This window comes from Chiloscyllium punctatum, chromosome 31, assembly GCF_047496795.1.
Source record: "Chiloscyllium punctatum isolate Juve2018m chromosome 31, sChiPun1.3, whole genome shotgun sequence".
NCBI lineage: Eukaryota > Metazoa > Chordata > Chondrichthyes > Orectolobiformes > Hemiscylliidae > Chiloscyllium > Chiloscyllium punctatum.
The window spans coordinates 38,301,354-38,322,719 of record NC_092769.1 but is presented as its reverse complement, the minus strand read 5'-3'; positions in this window follow the sequence as shown (position 1 = coordinate 38,322,719).

The window sequence follows — 21,366 nt, the reverse complement described above, 5'->3', positions numbered from 1 at the left end:
TGAGAAAGAGAGAAAAATTTAGAGAGGGGGGTTGAGAGACAGAGAGAGAGGTTGGAGAGAGAGGGGTGAGTGAGAGGGGGGAGAGACAGAGAAAGAGGTGGGAGAGAGGGGTGAGAGAGAGAAAAAAATGAGAAAGGGGTGAGAGACAGAGAGAGGGGTGGGAGAGAGAGGGTGAGATAGAGAGAGGGTGAGAGCGAGGGGGGTGAGGGACAGAGGGTGAGAGAGAGGGAGTTAGAGAAAGAGAGAGAGGGTGAGAGAGGGAAAGGGGTGTGAGAGAGGGGTGAGAGAGAGTGGGTGAGAGAGAGCAGGGCTGCCAGAAAGAGAGAGAGAGAGGCTGCGAGAGAGAGAGGGTGAGAGAGAGAGAGTGGTGAGAGAGAGAGGGATGAGAGGGTGACAGGGGTGAGAGAGAATGAGGGTGTGATAGATGTGGCTGCGAGACGAAAACTGTGTGAGAAAGATTGGTTGAGAGAGAGCAGGGCTGCCAGAGAGAGAGGGGCTATGAGAGAGAGCGGCAGAGAGTGAGGGGTCAGAGGCAGAGAGGGATGAGAGAGAGGGGTTGAGAGAGAGAAAAAAAAAATGAAAAAGGGTTGAGAGACAGAGAGAGAGGGGTGGGAGAGAGAGGGTAAGATAGAGAGAGGATGAAAGCGAGTGTGTGAGAGACAGAGGGTTAGAGAGCGGGGATGAGAGAAAGAGAGGGAGGTTGACAGGCGGGTCAGAGAGTGAGAGGGGTGAGACAGAATCAGAGGTGAGAGGGAGAGAGAGGTGTGTGAGAGAGGGTTTAGAAAGAAAGAGTGTGTGAGTGCGAGAGTGGGTGAGAGAAATCTGGGCTGCCAGAGAGAGAGGGGCTGCGAGAGAGAGGGTGTGAGAGAGAGAGAGAAAATGAGAGAGAGGGGGTGAGAGACAGAGAGAGAGGCGTGGGAGAGAAAGAGTGAGATAGAGAGAGAGAATGTGTGAGAGAGGGGTGAGAGAGAGGGTGAGAGAGAGGGATGAGAGAAAGAGAGAGAGGGTGAAAGACAGAGGGGTGAGAGAGAGAGAGGGGTGTGTGTGAGAGAGAGAGGGATGAGAGAGTGAGAGGAGTGTGTGTGAGAGAGAGGTACCAGATAGGGAGAGGGGGGAGAGAGAGATGAGGGGTGAGAGAGAAAGGCCGGCGAGAGAGAGGGGGAGTGAGAGAGGGAGGGGTGATGAGAGAGAGGGGGAGAGACAGTCGGTTTGAGAGAGAGAGAAAAAAATACAGAGGGGGTGAGAGACAGAGAGAGAGACAGGTGGCAGAGAGAGGGGTGAGAGAGAGGTGTGAGAGAGAGAGGGTGTGAGAGACAGAGAGAGAGGTTGGAGAGAGAGGGGTGAGTGAGATGGGTGAGGGACAGAGAGAAAGAGGTGGGAGAGAGAAGGGTGAGAGAGAGAGGGTGAGAGAGAGAGGGATGAGAGAGAGAGGGGTGTGTGTGAGAGAGAGAGGGGGTGAGAGAGAGAGAGGGATGAGAGAGAGGGTACAGAGATGGGAGTGAGGGGTCAGAGGGAGAAATGGGTGGGAGAGCCAGGTTGAGATAGTGAGAGGGTGAGAGAGACAGAGGGTGAGAGAGAGAGAGCGCGTGAGAGAAAGAGAGAGAGTGAGAGAGGGGGTGAGAGAGAGAGGGCTTTGTGCGTGAGAGAGAGGGTCAGAAAGAGAGTAGTCAGAGAGTGAGAGGTGTGAGAAAGAATGAGGGATGAGAGGGAGAGACAGATGTGCGAGAGAGGGCTCAGAGAGAGAGGGGTGGGACAGGGAAACGTTAAAAAAGGGAGCTTCGAGAGAGAGAGTGTGAGAGAGGAGGGTGATAGAGAGGGGTGAGATAAAGAAAGAGAGGGTTAGAAAGAGGGGGTGAGAGTGAGAGGGGGAGTTGAGAGAGAGAGAGAGATGTTTGAGCGAGAGAGGGTGAGAGAGAGGAGTGTGCGAAAGAGAGAATATGGTGAGAGAGTGGGGGAGAGAGACAGAGGGTGTGAGAGAGAGAGAACATGAGAGAGAGGGGATGAGAAACAGAGAGAGGGCTGGGGGAGAGATGGTGAGATAGAGAGACAGTGGTGACAGAGAGGGGCTCAGAGAAAGAGAGAGAGGGTGAGAGAGAGAAAGGGGTGTGAGAGAGGGGTGAGAGATAGAGAGAGAGTGCGAGAGGGGTGAGAAAGAGAGGGCTTTGTGTGTGAGAGAGAGGGGGTGATAGAGAACGGTGTCAGAAAGAGAGGGATCAGAGAGTGAGAGGTGTGAGAGAGAATGAGGGATGAGAGGGAGAGACAGATGTGCGAGAGAGGGCTTCGAGAGAGAGGGGTGGGACAGGGAAACGTTAAAAAAGGGAGCTGCGAGAGAAAGAGTGTGAGAGAGGGGTGAGAGAGGGTTGAGATAAAGAAAGAGAGGGTTAGAAAGAGGGGGTGAGAGTGAGAGTGAGAGTTGAGAGAGAGGTTTGAGAGAGAGGGTGAGAGAGGGGAGTGTGTGAGAGAGAGAATGTGGTGGGAGAGTTGGGGTGAGAGACAGAGAGAGGGCTGGGGGAGAGATGGTGAGATAGAGAGACCGGTCAGATAGAGAGGGGTCAGAGAGTGAGAGGGGTGAGAAAGAATGAGGGGAGAGAGGGAGAGAGAGGTGTGTGAGAGAGAGGTTAGAGAGAAAGAGGGTGTGTGAGAGAGAGTGGGTGAGAGAGATCTGGGCTACCAGAGAGAGCGGGCTGCGAGAGAGAGTGTGTGAAAGAGAGGGAGAGAGAGGTGAGAGCAAAAGATAGAGATGAGAGTGTGAGAGGGGTGAGAGAGAGAGAAGGTGCGAGAGAGACAAGGGGGTGAGAGAGAGGGGTCAGAAAGAGGGGGGTCAGAGAGTGAGAGGTGTGAGAGAAAATGAGGGATGAGAGGGAGAGACAGGTGTGAATGAGAGGGCTTAGAGAGAGAGGGGTGGTACAGGGAAAACGTTAAAAAAAGGGAGCAGAGAGAGAGAGAGTGAGAGAGAGCGGTGAGAGAGAGGGGTGAGATAAAGAAAGAGAGGGTTAGAAAGAGAGGGTGAGAGAGAGAGGGGGAGTTGAGAGAGAGAGAGGTTTGAGAGAGGAGAGTGTGTGAGAGAAAGAATGGGGTGAGAGAGTGGGGGTGAGAGACAGAGGGTGTGAGAGAGAGAAAATGAGAGAGAGGGGGTGAGAGACAGAGAGAGGGCTGGGAGAGAGATGGTGAGATAGAGAGAGAGGGTGTGAGTGAGAGAGGGGGTGAGAGAAAGAGAGAGAGGGTGAGAAAGAGAAAGGGGTGTGAGAGAGGGGAGAGAGATAGAGAGGGGGTGAGAGAAAGTGGGTGAGAGAGAGCAGGGCTGCCAGAGAGAGAGGGGCTGTGAGAGAGAGAGGGTGAGAGAGAGAGTAGTGAGAGAGAGAGGGATGAGAGGGTGAGAGGGGTGAGAGAGAATGAGGGTGTGAGAGAGGTGGCTGTGAGAGAAAGTGGTTGTGAGAAAGAGTGGGCGAGAGAGAGCAGGGCTGCCAGACAGCGAGGGTCTATGAGAGAGAGTGGCAGAGAGAGGGGTCAGAGGCAGATAGGGATGAGAGAGAGGGATTGAGAGAGAGAAAAAAATGAGAAAGGGGGTGAGAGACAGAGAGAAATCGGTGGGAGAGAGAGTGTGAGATAGAGAGAGGGTGAGAGCGAAGGGGTGAGAGACAGAGGGTGACAGAGAGAGGGGATGAGCGAAAGAGAGAGAGAGTGAGAGACGGGTGAGAGAGACGGGGTGTGTGTGTGTGAGAGAGAGGGGTCAGAGAGACAGGAGTCAAAGAGTGAGAGGGGTGAGACAGAATGAGGGGTGAGAGGGAGAGAGAGGTGTGTGAGAGACGGGTTAGAGAGAAAGATGGTGCGTAAGAGAGAGTGGGTGAGAGAGATCTGGGCTGCCAGAGAGAGAGGGGCTGCGAGAGAGAGAGGGTGTGAGAGAGTGTGGGTGAGAGAGATCTGAGCTACCAGAAAGAGAGGGCTGCGAGAGAGAGAGTGTGAAAGAGAGAGAGATAGATGTGAGAGCAAAAGATAGAGATGAGAGTGTGAGAGGTGTGTGAGAGAGAGAGAGGGTGTGAGAGAGGGAGGGGGGTGTGAGAGAGAGGGATGAGAGACAGTTGGGGTGAGAGACAGAGGGGGGTGAGAGACAGAAGGTTTGAGAGAGAAAAATATATGAGAGAGGGGTGTTGAGAGACAGAGAAAGAGGTGGGAGAGAGAGGGTAAGAGAGATAGGTGGGGTGAGAGAGAGGGGTTAGAGAGAGAGGGTTGTGCGTCAGAGAGAGGGGGTTGAGAGAGAGGGGGATGAGAGAGTGAGTTTGTCAGAGAGAGGTGGGTGAGAGAGAGAGGGGTTCCGTGAGGGGCCTGGGGCGGGGGGCGGGGGTGGGGGAGAGCAAGGTGTTTTTAAGAGCGAGAATGTTGTTAGAGACAGAGGGTGGGAGAGACAGAGAGAGAAAATGAGAGAGGGGGGTTGAGAGACAGAGAGCGAGAGGGGTGGGAGAGTGAGGGTGAGAGAGAGGGGGTAAGAGAGAGAGAGAGGATGAGAGAAAGAGATAGAAAATGTGAGAGAGAGGGTGAGAGAGGGAGGGGTGTGTGAGAGAGAGGGTTGAGAGAGAAGGAGAGGGGTGAGAGAGAGGTGAGAGAGAGGTGTCAGAGTGAGATGAGTGAGAGAAGAGAAGAATGAGGAGAGGGGCTGAGAGAGAAGGGAGTGAGAGAGGGTGAGAGATGGATGAGAGAGAGTTCGGATGAGAGAGGGGGCCGTGAGAGAGAGGGGTGTGAGAGAGGAGTGAGGGAGAGATGGGGTGAGGGAGAACGAGTGAGAGAGAGGTTTGAAAGAGAGTGAGGGTGAGAGCGGGAGAGGGGGTGAGAAAGGGAGAGCATGGTGAGAATGAGGGGTGGTGAGAGAGGGGGTGTGCAAGAGAGAGAGGGTTATTTGAGAAAGTGGGGTGTGAGAGAAAGGGGGTGTGAGAGACGGGGAGAGAGGGGTTAGTGAGAGAGGCGAGTGAGAGAGAGGGGTGTGAGAGAGAGAAGGGGTAAAAGAGAGAGGGTGAGAGAGAGGGGGTGAGAGCGAGAGTGGGGTGAGGGACAGAGGGACGAGAGAGATGGTTGAGAGAGGGTGAGAGAGAGGGGGCGTGTGGGGGCAGTGAGAGAGAGGTGATTGAGTAGACAAGGGGTTAAAGAGAGAGGGTGAGAGAGAGTGGTGAGAAAGAGATATGAGTGAGAGAGAGAAGGGGTATAAAAAGAGAGAGAGTGGGAGAGAGGGGGAGAGGGAGAGGGGTTGAGAGACAGAGGGATGAGGGAGAGACGGTTGAGAGAGTGAGGGTGCGAGAGAGGGAGAGGGGGTGAGAATGAGGGGTGTGAGAGATAGGGGTGAGAGAGAGGGTGTGTGAGAGAGAGAGAGGGTGGTGAGAAAGAAAGGGCAGTGAGAGGCAGACGGTTTGAGAGAGAAAAAAATGAGAGAGAGAGGGTGAGAGACAGAGAGAGGGGTGAGAGAGAGGGTGATTCGAGATAGAGGGAGAGAGTTAGAGAGAGAGGGGTGTGTGTGAGAGAGAAGGGTGAGAGAGAGGGAGAGTGGTGAGAGAGAGAGGGATGAGAGGGTGAGAGCGGTGAGAGAGAGAATGAGGGTGTGAGAGAGGTGGCTGTGAGAGAAAGTGGTTGTGTGAAAGCGTGGGTGAGAGAGAGCAGTGCTGCCAGAGAGAGAGGGGCTATGAGAGATAGTGGCAGATAGAGGGGTCAGAGGCAGTTAGGGATGAGAGAGAGGGATTGAGAGAGAAAAAAATGAGAAAGGGGGTGAGAGACAGAGAGAAATGGGTGGGAGCGAGAGGGTGAGATAGAGAGAGGGTGAGAGCGAGGGGGTGAGAGACAGAGGGTGAGAGAGAGAGGGGATGAGAGAAAGAGAGAGTGAGTGAGAGACGGGTGAGAGAGACATGGGTGTGTGAGAGAGAGAGAGGTGTCAGAGAGAGAGGAGTCAAAGAGTGAGAGGGGTGAGACAGAATGAGGGGTGAGAGGGAGAGAGAGGTGTATGAGAGAGGGATTAGATTGAAAGAACGTGTGTGAGAGAGAGAGTGGGTGAGAGAGATCGGGGCTGCCAGAGAGAGAGGGGCTGCGAGAGAGAGAGGGTGTGAGAGAGTGTGGGTGAGAGAGATCTGGGCTACCAGAGAGAGAGGGCTGCGAGAGAAAGAGTGCAAAAGAGAGGGAGAGAGAGGTGAGAGCAAAAATCGAGATGAGTGTGTGAGAGGTGTGAGAGAGAGAGAGAAGGTGCGAGAGAGGGAGAGGGGGTGTGAGAGAGAGGGGTTGAGAGAGAGTTGGGGTGAGGGACAGAGGGGGGTGAGAGACAGACGGTTTGAGAGAGAGAAAAAATATGAGAGAGGGTAGTTGAGGGACAGATAAAGAGGTGGGAGAGAGAGGGTAAGAGAGAGAGGTGGGGTGAGAGAGAGTGCGGTTAGAGAGAGAGGGGGTGCGTCAGAGAGAGGGGTGAATGAGAGGGGGATGAGAGGGTGGGTTTGTAAGAGAAAGGTGGGTGAGCGAGAGAGGGGTTCCGTGAGGGACCTAGAGAGGGGGGGGGGGGGTAAAGCGAGGTGTGTGAGAGCGAGAATGTGGTTAGAGACAGAGGGTGTGAGAGACAGAGAGAGAAAATGGGAGAGAGGGGTTGAGAGACAGAGAGCGAGAGGGGTGGGAGAGTGAGGGTGAGAGAAAGAGATAGAGAGTGTGAGAGAGAGGGTGAGAGAGGGAGGGGTGTGTGAGAGAGAGGTTTGAGAGTGAAGGAGAGGGGTGAGAGAGAGGTTAGAGGGAGAGGTGTCAGAGAGTGAGATGAGTGAGAGAAGAGAAGGATGAGGAGAGGGGCTGAGAGAGCGGGGAGTGAGAGAGGGTGAGAGAGATGGATGAGAGAGAGTTCGGATGAGAGAGAGGGTGGTGAGAGAGGGGTGTGAGAGATGGGTGAGGGAGAATGAGTGAGAGAGGGGTAGAAAGAGTTAGAGGGTGAGAGCGGGAGAGGGGTGAGAGAGGGAGAGCATGGTGAGAGTGAGGGGTGGTGAGAGAGGGGGTGTGCAAGAGAGAGTGAGATGTGTGAGAAAGTGGGGTGTGAGAGAAAGGGTGTGAGAGAGAGGGTGTGAGAGGGGTTAGTGAGAGAGGGGTGTGCGAGAGAGGGGTGGGATAGAGAGAAGGGGTTAAAGAGAGAGGGTGAGAGAGAGGGGGTGAGAGCGAGAGTGGGGTGAGAGACAGAGGGATGAGAGAGAGATGGTTGAGAGAGGGGATGAGAGAGAGGGGGTGTGGGGGCAGTGAGAGCTGTGAGAGAGAGGTGATTGAGTTGAGGAGGGGTTAAAGAGAGAGGGTGAGAGAGAGGGGTGAGAGAGAGGGGGAGAGGGAGGAGGGTTGCGAGACAGAGGGATGAGGGAGAGACAGTTGAGAGAGTTAGGGTGGAAGAGAGGGAGAGGGGGTGAGAGAGAGAGGGGGTGAGAGATAAGGGGTGAGAGAGAGGTTGTGAGAGAGAGATAGGGCGATGAGAGGCAGACGGTTTGAGAGAGAAAAAAAATGAGAGAGAGGGGGTGAGAGACAGAGAGAGGGGTGAGAGAGAGAGAGGGTGAGCGAGAGAGAGGGAGAGAGTTAGAGAGAGAGGGGTGTGTGTGAGAGAGAAGGGTGAGAGAGAGGGAGAGTGGTGAAAGAGAGAGGGTGAGAGAGTGAAGGATGAGAGAGGGGGTCAGAGAGAGAGAGGGTCTGAGGAAGAGAGGGGTGAGAGAGAGAGGCAGTGAGAGAGAGATAGCGAGAAAATGAGAGAGAGGGCGTGAGAGACAGAGCGTGGGGGTTGGAGAATGAGGGTGAGATAGAGCGAGGGTGTGTGTGGGAGAGCGACGGTTGAGAGACGGAGGGTGAGAGAGAGAGGGGGTGAGAGAAAGAGAGAGAGAGAGAGGTGAGAGAGAGAGGGGTGTGTGTGAGAGAGAGGTGTGAGAGATAGAGAGTGGGGTGAGAGAGAAGGGTGAGAGGGAGAGGGGTCAGAGAGTGAAAGGGGTGAGAGAGAGAGGGGTTAGAGAGAGAGAGAGAGGTGAGCCAGAACTTGTCATGCCCTAGCTAAACTGTTCCAGTATCGTTACAACAACATTTCCCTGATTACATGGAAAATTACCCAAGTATCCCCTACACATAAAAAGCAGAGCAAATCCAATCCAGCCAATTACCACCCATCAGTCTACTCTCGAACATCAGTAAAGTGATGGAAGGTGTCAGTGCTTTCAAGCAGCACCTGCTCAGCCATACCCTGATCAATTATGGCCAGCTTGGGCTCCACCAGGGCCACTCAGCTCCTGACCTCATCACCTTGGTTCAAACATGGATAAAAGAGCCGAATTCCAGAGGTGGGGAGAGAGTGACAGCCCTTTAAATCAAGGCTGCATTCGAGCAAGTGTGGCATCGAGGTACCTTAGCAACACTGGAATCAATGGGTATCAGGGGCAAACTCCCCGCTGGTTAGAATCATACCTGACACGTAGGAAGATGGTCATGGTTGATAAAGGTCAGTCAAGTCAGCTCCAGAACAAGTCTGTAGGAGTTCCTCAGGCAGTAGCCTCAGCCCAAACATCTTCAGGGCTGTTTCATCAATGACCTTCCCTCTATTATAATGTCAGAAGTGGGGATGTTCGCCAATGATTGCACTATGTTCAGCAACATTTGTGGCTCCTCAGATACTGAAGCAGTCCATGTCCAATTGTGACAAGATCTGGACAGTATCCAGGCTGACAAGTGGTAAGTAATATTCACGCCACACAATTGCCAGGCCGTGACCATCATCACTAAAATACAATCTAACAACTGCCCCTTGGCATTCAATGGTGTTACCATCACTAAATCCACAGTGGACTGCAGTGGTTCAACAAGGCAGCTCACCCACCACCTTCTCAAGGGGCAACCAGGGACAGGCAATAAATGCTGGCCCAGCCAGTCACACCCAGATTCAGGAAATAAATAAAAAGAAAAACAACATTTCTTTTAACAGAGGAAGGTTGCTGAGGTATCACAGGGATCGGTGCTCAGGCCCCAGCTGTTCACAATATCCATTAAACATGGGTGGAGATCTCAGTGAGATATATAAAACTCTGACAGGGTGAGCGAGATTGGAAACAGGGATGAGAATTCCCCAGGCTGTAGTGTCTAAAACAAGGGGCCACAGTATTAGGGACAGACAGGCCATTCTGCATGAGATAAGAATAATTATCTGCACTCAGACACTGGTGACCCTGGGGAATTCGCTCACACCTGGTAGCCAAAACACTGAATATAAATAAGGATTTAGAGAGAGTAAAGGGATGGTGGGAGAGCAGGAGAACGGTGTGGAAATAAAGGGCCAGGTATCATTATATTGAATTGGGTAGCAAACTTGACAGACCAAAGGGACGACTGCATTTTCTATTTTATAGCTTCCCACGGTTAATCACATTAGGGGATGTGGACAGCGTGTGGAAAAAAGTGCCTTGTGGAGATATTTGAGCATGAACTGGAATGGGGAAGGCTCAATGTGTTGTATGGCCTACTCCATTCCCAATGTTTCTGTGCAGTCTGTAAATGTTGTCATTTACAGCTGTTCGGAAGGAGGTCTCAACTGTTCGGAAGGAGGTCTCTGCAGGGTCAACAGGACTGTGTTTCTCATTCACTTTTCCAATACTGAGGCTGGGGCCGAGTGTTCTGTCTGGTTTTATCCTTTAGACCTCGGAACAGTTTGATACAATAGATTGTCTTGGTTGGCGGATTCAAAGATCATTAAAAGTTTATCACATGTCTGTGTGTCTGGAGTCACGTTTAGGCCAGACCAGGAAAGCACGGGAGATTCAATTCCTGAAAGTACATTTGTGAAGCAAATTGGTGTTTACAATCAACATTGGCTTGAAGGTAACTATTACGGACACCAGATTTTGCATCTTAATATTTTGCCAGTTGTTTTAAACTTCCACCAGTTGCCAGATTATTAGCCTGGTCTGGATTAGTAATACAGTGTCATTTCCACAGAAGCACCATCTCCACATGGGGACCTGTCAGAAATCATACTGAGCAGGTTATTTCTGTGCTGCTTGACAGATCTGTCAAAAATACCTCCCACCAATTTGACTGTCGCGGTGGGACTGAGGGGTGGTAATTGTTCAGATGGTAATTATACTCCTCTTAGGAACTGGACATAGTTGAGTAATTTTCCTCATTGCCAGGGAGATGTCAGAGTTGGAGCTGGAATGAAACAGCTTCCCCAGGGACACAGCTTGTTGTGCAGCACAAGTCTTTAGTCCTATTGCAGGAATGGGGTCAGGGACCATTGCCTTTGTCGTATCTCCTGTGTTCAGCTGTTTCTCCATATCACGTGCAGCAAATCGAATTGGTTGAAGACTGGCATCTGTGATTCTGTGGGTATCATGGCGAGGGTGAGGTGGATCATCAAATCAACACATCTGGCTGAGGATAGTGCAGTTACCACATTCTGGTCTTTTACACTGATTAGATTAGATTAGATTAGATATGCAGAGCAGTTCGATTAATTAGGATTGGGATATTTGTGGATCCCTTTGCTTCAGTCATTTGTTTAATCGTCCATCACCATTTACGTAAGAATGTGGCAGGACTGCGGAGCTTTGATCAGACCTGCTGGTCAAGTGTGGTAGTTTTAATGTGTTCGCGTCAGGTTTAGGTTGACGTGGTTCTGACCCTAACATATTCACCCACAGTCATTACTGAAACATATTGATGGCAATGGCAGACTGAGGAGATTATCCGAGCGAAAATGTTACAGGTTGTGATTGAAAGCTGTTCTGCTTCTCCTGCTGCTGTGGTCTACAGCACTACATGAATACGCAGTTTCGAGCTGCAATATCTGCAATGCAATTCTGCTGTCTGTTCCCCAATTCTCACTGAGACCCATTCACCCATCAGCCCTGTACTCAGTGTCCTAAACTGGTTTCAGGTGTGGTAATACTTCCATTTTCATACTCTCATTCTGCTGATGGTCTAGCCCTGTGTCATGCTTCCACTCTGACACATTCTGCAAAACAAATTAACTGATTTTAATTCAATTGTTTAATTCATCTGAATCTTTTTTTTCCTTCAGTAATACCATCTTCTGTGTTTAAAGTGAATGCCTTTCCCTCTGTTTCTCTCCCTGACCACGATTAAGAGCTCTGTAGTGTCAGTGATACCAGCCTTATGTAGTTTTAGAACCGATGAATTCTCTGGATTCCCAATCATTTTCACCACATTCGATGTTTCCTCTTTTGGTTTGATGCCTTATCGCTCATGGCTGCCTTGTCCTCCCATGAGTATGATTCATCTTCTTTGGGATGATTTTCTGATATTCTCCAAATTATCCACAGAAATTCCTGATTTTGTTGCTCCATTATCTGTTCTGCTCGGCTCCCCTTCCGATTAACTCTGGCCAGCTCCTCACACATTTATTTGTACTTACGTTACTCAATTATAATCACATTGCATCAAGAAGAGAGCAATGGATATAAACTGAAAGAAGGAGTTTAGAGAAGAGATACAAAGAATAATTGGTAAGTTTCTTAACTAGATACAAAGAGTGAAAGAGAGAGACAACATAGATGAGGAAATGTGAAAAATGAGAAAACTAGATAATCGAAAGAAGTAGATATACACCCCTCAATGTTTTGGCAATTCCTGTGTGCTGTGGTGCTTTGTAGAGTGCATGTATAACAGAGTAATGTGTTCAAATGCTGGGTCTGATGCAAGAATTTTTATCTCCCATAATATGACAGGCACTAGCTTTGAAAAGAACCCAACAGGCCAATATATTTAATTCTGGTAGAAAGGGGATTAACTGAAATAAGTTGGGACACCAGAAGCAAGAATTTATAACACACATCCTGATACGAATGAGAGATTGGAGGAGAGAATTCCAGAAAAGGAGGGAATGTTGAGAGAAGGGGAACATTTCATTTTAGATGAGAGTCAAAAGACATTTTAATGTTTTATAAATTTTATACATCATATGAATCAGTTTTCGTTAACTGTCTCCGTTGTTCATTTAGAAAGCGTTGTGTATATATGAAAAATGTTAGATATCTGCACACACACATTCATTAAACAGTGTATATAAAATCATTTTTCCACCATTGAAATGGTCCTGTTGTCGTGTTACCAGGATACATGAACACTAACTGGCCACCAAAAGACATGAAAAAATTATCACTATGTTCTATACATACAGATAAAGAAGGGCACCAATTTGATTGGGACAACGCACACACATACTAAGACACGCAAGGATGTTCTTAAAGGAATGGCATTTTGACCAGACGTCCACCAATAAACACAGCGATTTAAATCCTTAATACCTTCTCTTGTAAAACAAAGGAACCGGAAATGACATCACCCCTCTTAAGAAACCAAGACGTATAAATAGAGAGGCACGACATACCACCAGCACTTCAGCAGAGACTGATAATGTTACCTGGTTATCGTGCCGAAACATCTGAAAACACACCTTCAAGCACAGCGAGATAACTTGCATATATACAAACTGTTATTATTATTTTCTTCGTGGAATTTGGGAGTTCATTGTTACTCACGTTTTAACAGATTACGAGGGAGGTGAGCTTTTCTGGGTTTGTGGTTTTAATTAACAGAAGGGCTCGACATTGTGGTCTTAAAAGTTTGGGGCCTTGCCATATGGGGCCTTGTACATATGGGATTTGAACAGAGTTCGGGTTCAAAATATCCCAGCAAATTCCAACACGTTGCAATTAGTGATCTAGATCTTCAAATAAAACCGGTGGGAAAAATTGCTAAGTTTTGATTACTTGTGGTTGGTCGAATTAAAAGTGAGAGAAATGGTTTTTAACATTAATAAAGAGGTTTTCAAATTTGCCAAGAAAGTTTAGAAAGACAGAATCAGGACATATTTTAGAATTAGGAAATAGTTTGGAATTGGGTTTAAACTCTCTTTACACAGAGAGTAGTGAGAGCATGGAATGCACTGTCAGCAGCAGTTGTGGAAGCAAGGTCACTGGGGACATTTAAGAGACTACTGGACATACATCTGGTCACAGAAATTTGAGGGTGCTTACACGAGGATCAATGGTCGGCAGAACATCGTGGGCTGAAGGGCCTGTTCTGTGCTGTACTGTTCCATGTTCTATGTTCAGGGACAAGAGGAAAGATGAAGTTATTATGGAGTTGGTCAATCACTTTGATGTATCAGAGAAACAGACAAGTGCAGTTGAGTTATAAAAAACTTTAACTGCAAATATGGCAACTAAAGTTAGAGGATAAAGAAAGAGATGGAAACAGAAAGAGAAGACAGAGAAAGAGAGGAAAAAAAGAGAGAGAATTTGAAATTCAGAATTTGGAAATTAGACAAGAAAGTTAAATTAACAGGATGGAGATGAAGGGAGAACGTAGGGATGTATACAACAATGTTAATACCTTGCCATATTTCGGTGAGAAAAATGTCAAAACCTATTTTATTTCATTTGAAAACATGGCTAGGCAGATGACGTGTCCAGTGAACTTGTGGGTAATGCTAGTTCAGACTAAGCTGGTGTGCACAGCTGGTGAGGCATGCGCAGCGCTATCAGATGAGGTATCAAGAGATTATCAAGATGTCAAATTGGCTATTTTGATTGGTTATGAATTGGTACTAGAAGCATATAGACAGAGGTTCACAAAAATAGAGACAGCACCAGGTCAGACTTATGTTGAGATTGAAAGAATTAACCACAGTCATTTTGACAGGTTGGTGCTGGCCTTAAAAATGGATAAGACCTGTGAGGCTTGAAGAGAGATTATTTTGCTGGAGAATTTGAAACACTCACTTCCAGAGAGGGTAAGAATTCGTGTGAATGAACAGAAAGTTCAAGAAGCGAGAAACGAGGCAGAAATGGCAGGTAAATACGCATTGGTGCATTAGCTGAAAAATGGATACCTGAGTTTGGTTGCTGTTTTGAGAGCTATTCAAATGCAACCAAAGAGTTTAAATAACGCTCAGGATACCAGAAGCAAACGGAATTTGAATATTATTGTCTGGACACCTGGAAAGCAATCAAATTATGAGAATTATTATATCATGGGGAGTATATAAACCCAGCATTTTGGACACTGGAGGGAGAGCTACTGCCATCCTACAGCAGAGCGACTGCTATAGAGCAGGAGTGCTAACTGGCCATCTCAAACACACTCTATCAAAGACACATGTTCATCTAAACCTACGTACAATAAAAAAAAGACCCAGGGAGATCAGCAGATGAAAGAGTGAACACAACGGGGAAGATAGAGACTGTATGGTCTTGAGATTGTAATGTTTAATATGTGGGTTGTTGGAACAGCATATGTTTTACAGAGTTGGTGTCAGATAGTAAGTAGTTAAGAAAAGAGGGGCTTGTATTTGCGAATAGCTTTTGTTTAGTGTCCACTATTAAAGTTAAGAAATTAACTTGTTAATTATTGTTAAATTGTGGAATTTAGCAGATCTGTGTCCCTCATATTTTTAACAGATTACGAGGTGAGGCGAGCTTTTCTGGGTGTTTGGTTTTAATTAACAGAGAGGTTCGACTCCACCTTGTAAACGTCCATACATGCTAACACTATTTCCCTGCAGTTGGCCCATATCCTTCTATTCCTTTCCTATCCACATTGTTATCCAAATGCTTTTGAAATGTTGTTAATGTACCCCCTCTACCACATCTGCTGACAGCTCATCCACGTAACATCCTCTGTGAAAAGAAGTAATCCCTCAGGTTCCCTTTTATTCCTTCCCCTCTAACCTTAAACGAATCTCCACTAATCCTCGATTCTCTACACTTTGGAAAAAGACTGAGAGAATTAACCCTATCCATACCCCTCGTGATTTTATACAGCTCTATAAGAAATCCCTCAGCCTCCTACACTCTAAAGAAAATGTCCTAGCTTTTCCAACCTTTCCCTATAACTCAGACCATTGGGCCCTGGCAACGTCCTTGTAAATTGCTTCTGTACTCTTTTTAATTTAATAACATCCTCCCTATACCAAACTGAAAACACTACTCCAAGTGCGGCCTTACCAAAGTCCTGTGTAACTGCAACATCAGGTGCCAACTTCTATACTCAATATCCTACCTGATCAAGGCCAGTGTGCCAAAAACCTTCTTCACTGCCCTGTCTATCTGTGACTCCACTCTTAGAGAACCGTGCACCTGAACACCAGGTGCACATCACGAAACTCCTACCTTGACTTGAGTTTCCAAAATGCAAGACCTCACGCTTCTATATTAAATTCCATTTGCCATTTCTCGGCCCACTTCCCCACCTGATTAAGGTCCTGCTGCAAATTCTGATAATCTTCCTCACTGATCATGCTCCCAATTACTTTCGTGTCATCTGCAAACTTACTAATCATACCTTATACATTCTCAACCAAATCATAGATAACAAACAGCTATGGACCAAGCATCCGGTCTGGCAAAAATCCTTCCACTAAACCCTCTGCTTCCTACCATCAATCCAACTGTGTATCCAATTGGCTAGTTCCCCCAGCATTTCAAGTGATGAAACCTTCCAGAGCAGCCTGCCATGTGGAAACTTATCAAAGGCCTTACAGAAATCCATAGAGACTACGTCTATCACTCTGCCCTAATCAAACTTCCTGGTCACTTCATCAAAGGACTCTAAGAAATTTGGGAAGCATGATCTCCCACTCACAAGTCTGTGCTGACTGCTCCGAATCAAACCCTGTGTAATTAATGGGTGCAGTCAATGGTATGCTGTCCTTCATTGTAAGATGATTCGAGTACATAAGTAAAGCCATCTTCCTGCTGTTGTAGAGCCTTGCTGAGAGAAGATTTGGGGCACTCTGTACAGATTTGATCTCCTTTCTAAGGAATGATCTCCTTACCACAGACATGGTAACATGAGGATAGAGTGAAGAAGCTGAGTGTTTAATCTGTAGAGCTGTGAGAGACGACGAAATGGTGACGCTGAAACACGAGGAGTGGCAGCGATCACTTATTTCCAAAAGAGACATTGATAGGCAGAGAAATTCCATACTTTACCCAGGATTGATTGGTTTGATTTACTACCACGTGTACCTCAGTACAGGGAAACACTTTGTTTATGAGCACTGGAAGAAGATCATAGTAAAGATGGCCGGACAGTTTAGAGGGTGTAAATGGACTTGGACATGCACTAGACAAGATCAACATGAATAATATCATCATTATTTGAACTTAAAGAGTCCATTCATTAGTCTAACGTGACTTTCCTAATAGTTTACTTGCCTAAATTAACTCTCCCCATGTTCTTGTGCAGTTGGCGAGTGAACCCGTACTGAATTTCAGGTTATTCACAATCCCCAACAGCAGACACAATACCTTCCGTCTGAAACAGGAAATAATTCCCACCCACTTTCTCCCTTCATAGAAACACCAGGCTGTCTTTTTGGAGATGAAAGGTGCCTTCTTGAGACTTCACATAAGACATATGGCTTCCCTCCTCACCATGTTAAAGTCCCACGTGTGTATCATAAGCAACGGAGTCACCTGGAACAACGTGGAGCAGTCTGTCTGTGCAGCTTCTGCTCCACTTGTTCATCATGTTAGAGCATCAATCTGGAGACCCTTAAGACAGCCGAAGCTGGAGATCAGAGTAGAGCGTCGATTGCTGGAAAAGCACAGCAGGTCAGGCAGCATCCGAGAAGCAGGAGAATCGATGTTTCTGGCATAAGACATTCATCAGGAATCAGCATCAATTACCTCAATCTGCCCCTGTGTAAGTGGATTGAGGTGGGAATGGCCTCCTACTGTTCCTGTATAAGTGCCTAAAGGGACTGACTGGCTTCTTCCTCATCCGATTGGACAGAGCCAAGGGCCTGATTGGGTTACCAGTGGTTCCTGTTTGGCAGCTCGATGTACTGACAAGTGTGATGATGCTGCAGCTTTAAGAGATTATTTTTGTCCTAGTTCCTTTTAAGAGAGAGATTGAACGATTGAAACAAAGCTGGCTAGTTAAGACCACTAGAGTAACAGCTAGGGAGGCCTTTGGTTAATTTAAATGCAGCCTGAATGGGTGTGGCCAGCTCTCACAAATTAGGATCACTGGATTTTGGTTTCTCAGTAACATCAAAAACAATAGTGGTCTCCACAGAGTTGGAAGCTTCAGGGAATGTCTTCTGGCTGCTACTCTCTCGGAATTTTCTCTTGATGCTGTTTTCTATTCCTGAATGTTCCTATTTGCCAAGGGCTGTATTTATGGGAATTTCCTATGTTGGACTAATTCATTAGTAATAGTTCCTAGATCTATAATTCTGTTTAGTTGCCCAATAGCATTACATTATTCTAATTTCCTCTTTCTTTGGTTTTATTTCATCTTTCGAGTTTAAATAAATGGTATTTTGCTTACCACCGATTAGTTTGACCAGTCACATTGCATCTGGAACAGACACTTTACATTTCCTTTAAAATAAGAAAACATTAGAATTCAAAGTTTGTGAGAAAACATTAGAGTCTAGGCTACTGCATTCAGATACTTTCGAGGGGCTCTGGTGGGGTCCATCACACTAGACTCCTTCTCTTCCTGAGTAATATGCTGGAGGCACTGAATGGGGCTGTCCCTGTTCTTCTCCAATAGTGTCAATGGTCTGAATGACTTCCTCATATTCCTGAGAAACCAGCGTGAAGTGCTGAATGAACTCTTGTTTAACTGTGGCAATGTGCAGTGTCAGGAATTGCTGTTACATGAATGTTATGGACACTTTAACAGCACATGCCTCAATGGAGTTTGGGGCTTGGTACTCATGGACACAGACCAGTTCAGGAACTGACGGGGGATAAAATGTTCTGAACATTGTGGAATCTTCAGTGACAATCCCCATTTCTGATCTTATGCTGGGGAGGGTGGGGGTGGGGTGGTGGCGTTTGGGGAGACATTGGCGAAGCAGCTGAAGATGTTTGTGAAGAGAAAGCTACCCTGAGGTTCTCCCACAGAGCTGACACAGGACTGAGATAATGGACATTTTCCTTTGTGCCATGTTTGATTCCAAATACTGGAGAGTTTTACTCTGATTCCCAATAAGTCCAGTTCTGTTAAGCTTCTTGATGTCAATAAAAGTCAACCACTGCTTTGCTATCAGGGCCATTCATTTTTACCTGAACCCTTGAGTAAACCTCTTTTGTTCATATCAATAGGCCATGATATAGGAGCAGCAAGTGTTTTCTTCAAACAGGTGGGATTGAATGTCAGGATTTCTCTTCTCAAGAATGTTGGGGAGTTAGATGACTGAAAGTATTTGAAGAGGATGGAGATGGAAATTGACCTGTCAGAGAGGTGAGGGCTATGAGGGATTGGGCATCAAAGAGGATTTCAGACCGAGAACAGATCAGCCATGATCTTGGTGAAGGGCAAGGCAGGCTTGGGAGTGAATGACCTGCCCCTGATTCTGATCTTCTGTGTTCTGTTACTGAATGTTGCAGTCAGGGAGACCAAAGGATTTTGTGAGCCATCCCTGGTTGAGGTATGGTAGCTGTATTCTCATTGAGTTTGGGTCTACAACATGACCAACAAATGAAGCACAAGTTGCAGAGAGGGGAAGTTCTGTAACAAGAGATGAGGGGCCTCTTTCATTCCCGTGCCTGGATTTTCCAATTACATTTCCCAAATTACCTCAAAGCATGTGGGACAGTCTTGAAGGGCGTAATGGTCTCCTTTGTTTTTGGGCAACAGATTATAGGAGTAAGTAGCCTCCGACTACTCCTGTCTAGCAGGTTTGAGGGGCTGGATGGAACACAGGAACGTGGGACTGAGGAGGAGGAGTGGGTCATTAGACACTTTGAGCCTTCTCCACCACACACTAAGATTGTGGCTGATCAGGTTGGTGTCTCAGCCTCACTTTCCTGTCGGTATCCCATTGTGCATGACTCACTTCCGTGTCAAATATTTACCGAACGCAGCTTTCAATCAATATGAACATAGAGGCACGATAAACTTCCAGTGAAGAGAATTCTGACTTGAAAGGTCCTTTCAGAATTTTTTGTCATCCCTCAATCAGAGAGTCATACAGAACGGAAAAAGACCCGTTAGTCCAATCTGTTCACTCCGATCAGATATCAAATCTGATTTAGTCCCATTTGCCAGCATTTGGCAAATATCCCTCCTCTTTCAGATACTTTTTAAATGTGCGATTGTAACAGCCTTCACCACTTCCTCTGACACATTTTCTGTACACACACCACACTCTGTGTGAAACATTTATCATCGGGTCCTTTCTAAATTAATCGCCCTCTCCCCTTCAACCTCTGCCCTCTTGTTCTGGACTCCTCAATCCTCGGGAGCAGAACGTGGCTGTTCAGAACATCCATGCCCCTGATGGTTTAATAAACCTCTATAATGTCACCCCTCAACCTCTTACACTCCAGGAGAAAGCACCTCAAACTAATCAACCTCTCGCTAAAGCTCAAACTTCCAGTCATGGAACATCCGTGTAAGTCATTTCTGCAGAAAACTCAGTTGCACGCAGTATTCTTAAAGTGGCCTCACCAACATCCTGTACAGATACCACATACCACTCCAACTTCTATACTCAATGCTCTGATTGATTAAGGCAAATGTGCCAAATGTGTTCTGCACCACTCTGTCGACCTGTGACTCCACTTTTAAGGAATAATGTACCTGCAGCCCTAGGTCCCTTTGTTCCACAACACTCCCCAGGACCTGACCATCAAGTGTATAATTTCTACCCTGATTTGCCTTCACAAACTGCAATATCTCGCATTTATCTAAATTAGACTTCATCTGTCACTCCTTGCCCCTTTGTCCCATCTATTTGTGGTCTCGTTGTATTCTGAGATAATCTACTACACAACCTTGTTGATGTTATCTGTAAACTTACTAACTATTGCCCCAATATTCACATCTTAATCCTTTACATAAATGATGAAATGCAGTGAACTGATTCTTACAACACACTGCTGCTCACAAGCCTCCAGTCTGAAAAATATCCCTCTTCCTTCAAGCCAATTGTGACGAGCTTCTTCTGTATCCCATGTGACCGGAACTTACCAATCTGTCTACCAATCGGAATGAAATACTAGCTATGAAGAGAGGCTGAGTAGGTTATGTTTATTTTCACTAGAAAAAAGGAGATTGAGGGGGAGCTGATTGAGGTTTGCAAAATGATGAAGGGTATAGACAGGGTGGATAGAGACAAGCTTTTTCCCAGGATGAAGGATTCAAAAACGAGAGGCCATGCTTCCAAAGTGAGAGGTGGGATGTTTAAGGGGGATACACGCGGTAAGTACTTCACACAGAGGGTGGTGGGCGTTTGGAACGCGTTGCCAGCTGAGGTTGTAGAGGCAGCCACGGTAGATTCCTTTAAGATGCGTCTGGACAGATGTATGAGTAGGTGGGGAGCAGAGGGATACAGATGGTTAGGAATTGACCGACAGATTTAGACAGTACATTTGGATCGGCTCAGGCTTGGAGGGAGAAGGGCTTGTTCTGGGCTGTAAATTTTATTTGTTCTTTAAATGAACACCTTGCTGAAGTCCATATAGACAATGTCTACCAAACTGCTTTCACCAGTCTTCTTTGTCACCTCTTCAAAAACCTCAACCAACTTAATGAGACATGATTTCCCATGCAGAAAGACACGATGTCGACCCCGATCAGCCCTTGCCTTCCCAAATGTATGTAAATGCTATCCCTCAGAATCCCCTCCAACAACTTACCCACCACTGACATGAGGCTCACCGGTTTATAGTTCCCCGGCATTTTGGTCAATGTTTCCTTTTCTAGTCCCACTCCTCCACTGCTCACAACAAATGTTAAATGCAACAAAGTTAGTGATATGGCCCACGATATCTGTCTCAGATTGGGTCAGGGTCAGTCTTAGGAACAAGTCAGGCTAGTTTCTTTAATCTGCTAAAACAACATGTTTATGATCCAGAGCAATGTTACTCAAACTATGATGGAAAGATGAATGCCAAACTGTTTGGGTATTGCAAATATATAATTAATATTTCGGTTTTTAAAAGCGATCACACACACACGCACACACACAGATAAACGAAATCTCTGCAATTTTAACTTGAAATAACGTTGTCCAGATATTATTGGAACCCATGACAAAATGAAAAATTGAGTTATTCTGCTTCTGAGGATATTGGACTCACACAGCTGCTAGCAATGGGTTTTCATCCCGGGAGAACTGGATTTGGCTGAATTCCCTTTGTTTTAGGCAGTGAGTAGATTCCAATGAATTCTGGTCAGGGATCACCCAAAGGGTAGCACAGTGCTTAGCACTGCTGCCTCACAGCACCAGGGACTTGGGGTCGATTCCAGCCTTCGGTGACTGTCTGTGTGGAGTTTGCACATTCTCCCCTTGTCTGTGTGAGCTTCTAATGGGTGATCCAGTTTCCTACCACAAACTGTGTGGGTTCGGTGGATTGGTCATGC